Source organism: Lathyrus oleraceus, chromosome 4 (genome assembly GCF_024323335.1).
Source record: "Lathyrus oleraceus cultivar Zhongwan6 chromosome 4, CAAS_Psat_ZW6_1.0, whole genome shotgun sequence".
Classification (NCBI taxonomy): Eukaryota; Viridiplantae; Streptophyta; class Magnoliopsida; order Fabales; family Fabaceae; genus Lathyrus; species Lathyrus oleraceus.
Window position 1 is genome coordinate 444,488,929 of NC_066582.1, and position 5,647 is coordinate 444,494,575.

The 5,647-nt window shown below is 36.4% G+C and overlaps 1 long non-coding RNA gene across 1 annotated transcript; it reads right to left on the reverse strand.

Moving 5' to 3' along the window:
• Positions 1-1,445: 1,445 nt before the first annotated feature.
• Positions 1,446-3,325, reverse strand: LOC127075983 (uncharacterized). The gene is made up of 2 exons (XR_007786733.1): positions 3,024-3,325; positions 1,446-1,791 (listed from the first exon to the last, which is right to left on the reverse strand). It is a non-coding gene; the product is annotated as an uncharacterized LOC127075983 (long non-coding RNA).
• Positions 3,326-5,647: the final 2,322 nt, after the last annotated feature.

Below are 5,647 nucleotides of genomic sequence, written 5' to 3' on the forward strand. Positions count from 1 at the left end.
ATTAAGACTATTATGTTTGTAGACTGATGATCACATCTCATGGATCATGGATAAAGTGTTATCAAGTCTTAAACATAGGTATGAATATTAGGAGTAATATTTATACCGGATTGACCCGCTATGAGAATACTATATAGAAAGTTATGCAAAGTGTCATAAGTTATTCTCATGGTGATAATAGTGTATACCACTCTTCGACCTGAAACCACTATGGATCCTAGATGTAGAGTCGAGTGCTTTATTGCTGATCCAACGTTATTCGTAACTGGATAACCATAAAGACAGTTGATGGGTACTCCACAAAGCATGTTGAGGGACATGAGTGTCCTAGATGGAATTTGCCCATCCTGCGTAACAGGATAAATGTCTATGGGCCCAATATTGAACTGGACAAGGGTGACACGGTTTATACCTTATGTTCAATATAGACATAAGGGCAAAAGGGTAATTATACACATAAGTATTATCACCGAAGGAATTGTCAGATCACATGACATTTTCGTGTCTTGGGTAGCAGTGATGTGTTGCTAGATACCGCTCCCTGTTTATTATGTTAAATACATGATTTAATATAATTGTCAATGTCGCGAAAACCTACAGGGTCACACACAAAGGACGGATTGATGAGAGATAGAGTAACTAAGGAACACCGTAAGGTACGGTGCCCTTAAGTGAATTGTAGAACATCGTAAAGGTACGGTGTACTTAAGTAGAATACGAAATATGGTAAGGTACCATGAGCTTAAGTGATTTTGGGCATATTATAAGATATGGGCCAAAATACACTTAAGTGGGCTTTTTAGCTTGAAGCCTACACAAGTGGTTCTATAAATTGAACCCTTGTGCAGAAGCATTCATTGCAGTTGCATTATTTTCGTTTTCTCTCTCTCTCTCTCTCACTCAAAGCCTTCATTCGTACCAGCTAGCACTGAGATTGAAGGAATCCGTTCGTGTGGACTAAGTAGAGACGTTGTCATCGTTCAACGTTCGTGATCGCTTCGTGGATCTGCATCAAAGGTTTTGATCGTCACAAGAGATCTGCACCAAAGGTTTCAATCGTCACAAGAGGTAAATATTCTATCACTGATCATGACCATTCGTAAGGATCTCTAAAGGAGAAAATTTTAATTTCCGCTGCGTTTTGGACCGCAATTCTCCTTCACCTAATTCCTTGAGTAAGGTTCATTCGAAGTTTTACATGTTCATGATCTTTTGCTTGATTGATGTTCATTGGTTCAAGTCTAGTTCAATGGCATTACAAGATTCACTTAATTCAATTCATGGCATGGCATGATTCATTTGGTCTAAGGGTATTGCAGCACATATTTCACTTCAAGGTGTATTTCATTCATTCCATTAAGTCATGTGTTATTCAAATTCATTTTCATTCAAAATTCATTTCATGATTCATTCAAAGTCCACTTTGATTTCAAAATCCATGTGCATTCAAATCCAAGCTCATTTTGCATACAAATTCATTGTTATTACAAAATTAATAACAATACATCAAAGTCATTACATTACAAATCATTTCACACAAAAATGCATTTTTCCATCTAAAGTTGATTTTTGGTCAACGGTTGACTTTTGGTCAATCAGTTGACCAAAGTCAACTAACCAATTTTGACTGTCCTAAACCATATTTCTTGCATTGCTTCTCCACCGAGTCATATTTGTTGCTTGAATCTTCAAATTTCCACATGTCCTTTTGATTTTTCCTTCACCATTTCCTTCAAGTACAAGTCATCTTTGTTCCGGCTTTGTTCCATCATTACGCTTTTGCATACCCTACTAAACCAACCAAACCAATACATTTCACTGCCAAACATTTCAAGCATAGAAAATTCAAGCAAGCCATAGCCACATTGCATATCACAATCATGTTCATTACAAGGAATTCCAATGTAATGTAAAACAAACCAACATCAAGCATTAACTCATCTATAGCAAACACATACTAGCATATCATCTAACATTTCATACATAACACATCAAATTAGCAGTAGTGCAAAATCAACAACAATGCATACAACAATCCAAACAGCCCTATCATAACATTCAGTTAAGCAATGGTAAAGCTAAACATCATCAGAAGTAGTCCATAACTTTCCAACAATAGTACAAAACCAGTTACAATGCTTCAACATCAGTATGACCATCATGTACAAAACCTTGCAAACCATGGCATAACAGCCCATGACCTACCTTTCACCAAACAACAACATATCACAACAGGCAATGCATTCACAAACATAACAATACATCACCTAGCATCAGCAGTCCATACATCACATATTAACATAATCGAGCAATTCATCAAACACGTCCAAAAACAACCATAACAGTCCAACAAACTAACCTTGCAACTAACTGAATGAGAAATCCAACTAACTGCAGCATTTTCAGCTTATGCATTCATAACAAAAATAGACTTAACCTTTGTCTAACAGTCACTAACACAAAAGGCTCTCTCTAACTCACTCCTAACTGAAATCGAAAGCAACAAAACCAAATAGCTAACCACATTTTGCACCAACTCCTAACAGAAAGATAACTAACTTTAGTTAACCTAACAAACTCCAACCACCCTTCAACTAACTCGAACCACCTATAAAATTCATCATCACTCCTCAACAATCACTCTCTCTCTCTCTCATATTCCATTTCCTAAAAATTCACCAAGTTCATCATCATTCTTCATCACGAAATTCCATTCATTCATCCACCCGGGCCATTGATCACTTCCGATCACTGATCATTCATCAATTTATTCATCAACTTCAGACTCCCTCTAATATTCCAGTTTAACCAAATTCATTATCACTGATTCATTCATCATGGAATTCTATCTTCATCACTCTCATTACCCCATTCGTCAATTCATAACCTCACTTTCGATATCAATTCAATCAACTCAATCAGAATTCACAAGAACACATCAACAGAAAATCAAGAAGAGAAGGAGAAGAAGAAGAATCGAATTCAAAAAAGTAAGAAAGAAGCTCGGAGCAAGAGAATCTCACCGGAATTTCATCGTCATGTTCATCATCTCTAACAGCATAAGCTCTACTTCCCCGAGTTTTTCATTTAATTTATCAATTTGTACCTAGGGTTCTCGGACGATATAGACTCGGTTTAGGTCTTAGGCTTTGAATTAGTTAAAATGTGTATGGGATATGGAGAGAGCATCATAATACAAATCTGATGATGTTATGGTTTCATGGATTAGCTCTCTTCCGCCGTCGGAGGCGACCTCCGGTGTGGTGGAGGAGATAGTTTTCATGTGAGGTGTTTTATTGCTTCAACACACATTTTATTTAGTTCAAAGTTGATCTGAACATTACAATTATCTTCCATCACATGTGCATTGGGCCAAATCTTACCCCAGGCCCATGCTATTTTCAGTTTTGCACCCCCACAATAGCCATGAACCTCACTCTATCTCAAGGCAGAAAACATATGGGCCTCATACATGGGCCTTGCATCCTTTTCATTTTCACACACTTTATTTTAATTCGTACCCCCTCCCCCCTATTTTGTGCTTCTTTTTATTTTGTTTGTTATTCTTCTTTCGGCATATTTTACATATTTTTTACTAAGTGTTTTGATACATTTTAACATTTTTGACATAGAAATAATTAGAATTAACTTGTTTAGTATATCCATTAGGTTAATTGATTTCTCCTCCTCTAGTCATCATTTTAATTACCTTTTAAATAACATGATTAATAATATGATTAGCCTAGGTTATGGATTAGGTTGAAATTCATTGACTCATTTCTAAATTCCATGATCTACCATGATAGCATTTCATGTCTTGTATTCTATCTCCCAATTAACTTTGTGATAAACTTTACATTTAATTGTCCATTAGAATTCCATTCTTTTTTATTGGAGACCATTTGATGTATGTTGCATTTTGATCCCTTTGTCCCTTTTAATTCCATTCACCTTTGTTTTTGTACTTTGATCATATATATCTTTAGACCTAGTTTTTAATGTGCATACTTGTTGCATTCCTCATTTGTATTGTATGATTGTGCTTAAGGATCACCATGGCCACTTGATTGTTTTAGGCATGGTATTGGTTTGTAAACTTGTATGTGAACTTTTTCCCATTTCATGTATTGATTTGTGTCATCCTCCCAATGTGGGTAAAGTATCCCCAATTCCTATGAACATGTAATAGCTTAGGATTTATCTTTCCTTTATTGTTTTACATTGCATGTTAACTAACAAGATAAAATTAAACGATATAAAATATCTTTTTTCCAAATCAAACCCACTTCAAAGCAATGTGAGTGCTTGATCCAACGTCAAGTATCTTATCATCCATTCCATTCCATTCTCACACTTCTATCTCTATCTCTATCCTATTCTTCTCACACGCCTTTCATAAACAAATAAATTTCAATCACTTGATCCAACATCAAGTTCCTTTTCAAAACATTTTCACAATAAACTAAAATACAAAAGTGGGGTGCACATACTTGAGCATAACACTCAAGTACTTGGATTGTCAGTTGTACCTACCTTGTGGCCAGATACTTGACTTCCATTCAAAACACTTAACAATAAAACGAGTGCAATCTGTTGCTCTGAGAGTGAAAAGGAGTGGTTAGGATGCCATTGTCCTCTCAACTCCCTCTAAGTACCAATGATTAAACTTTCCAAACTCATTACATAAACAAAAACTCTTTGGATGAAAAAGAGGGATTAGGATGCAATTGTCCTCTCAACTTCCAAGTTTTCAGATTGTCAGTCGTACCTAGCTTGTGGTATGATACTTGTCTCCAAGTCTAAAATTAACCACAAATAATCAAATTCAATTTTACGCCTTAGGGAATCCAAAACCTTTTCTCAAAATACATATTACTTCCGTTCTACCATGGTATGAACAACGCTTAAACCTCTCATGCGCGAGCATACAAGTAAAAATTTTAATTGTTAGAATGTGATCTAGGCACATCCATTCTACCTCAAACAAACAAACACTTAAGCCTCTCATGCACTAGCATACAAGCAAGGTTAACTGTTAGAACTCGAACGTTAACATCATATACTAAAATCAAATAACACACACTCTGTTTTGTACTCGAAATTACGGAGCCCTGACTCCCTTATTGCACGATGAGGATACATAGGCACAAAGGATCGAATCCTTGGAAAGCACAATAATTTAATACTTATTTTTTCTCCATTAACCAACAGCAAGTAACAATTAGATAACAACATCCATACGCACAAAGAACAAGCATAATGGTTCTCGTTGAGTACAACAGATGTGAGGGGTGTTAATATATTCCCCTTGCATAACCGACTCCTGAATCCGCTCTTGGTTGCGACGACCATGCTTTTAGGGTTTTATCATTATTTTCCTTTTCCTTTGGAATAAATAAAGTCTGGTGGCAAATCTGTATTTTTCACGACACGAAAACCATCCCAAGGCGGCAGCCCTGAAGGTTCCAGATAACAACTTACAATCAGGGAGTCAGGCGCGCTGATGATAGCCATTTGAGTATTGATGGAGGTGACATGCTCATAAGGGTCATTTCACCCATCAAACTTGGAAAAAGAGGGAGACTTTAATCCTTAAGGGATAGGCGCTTCCCATATTTTGTCTAAGAGGGGCTGGAGATCCAACACT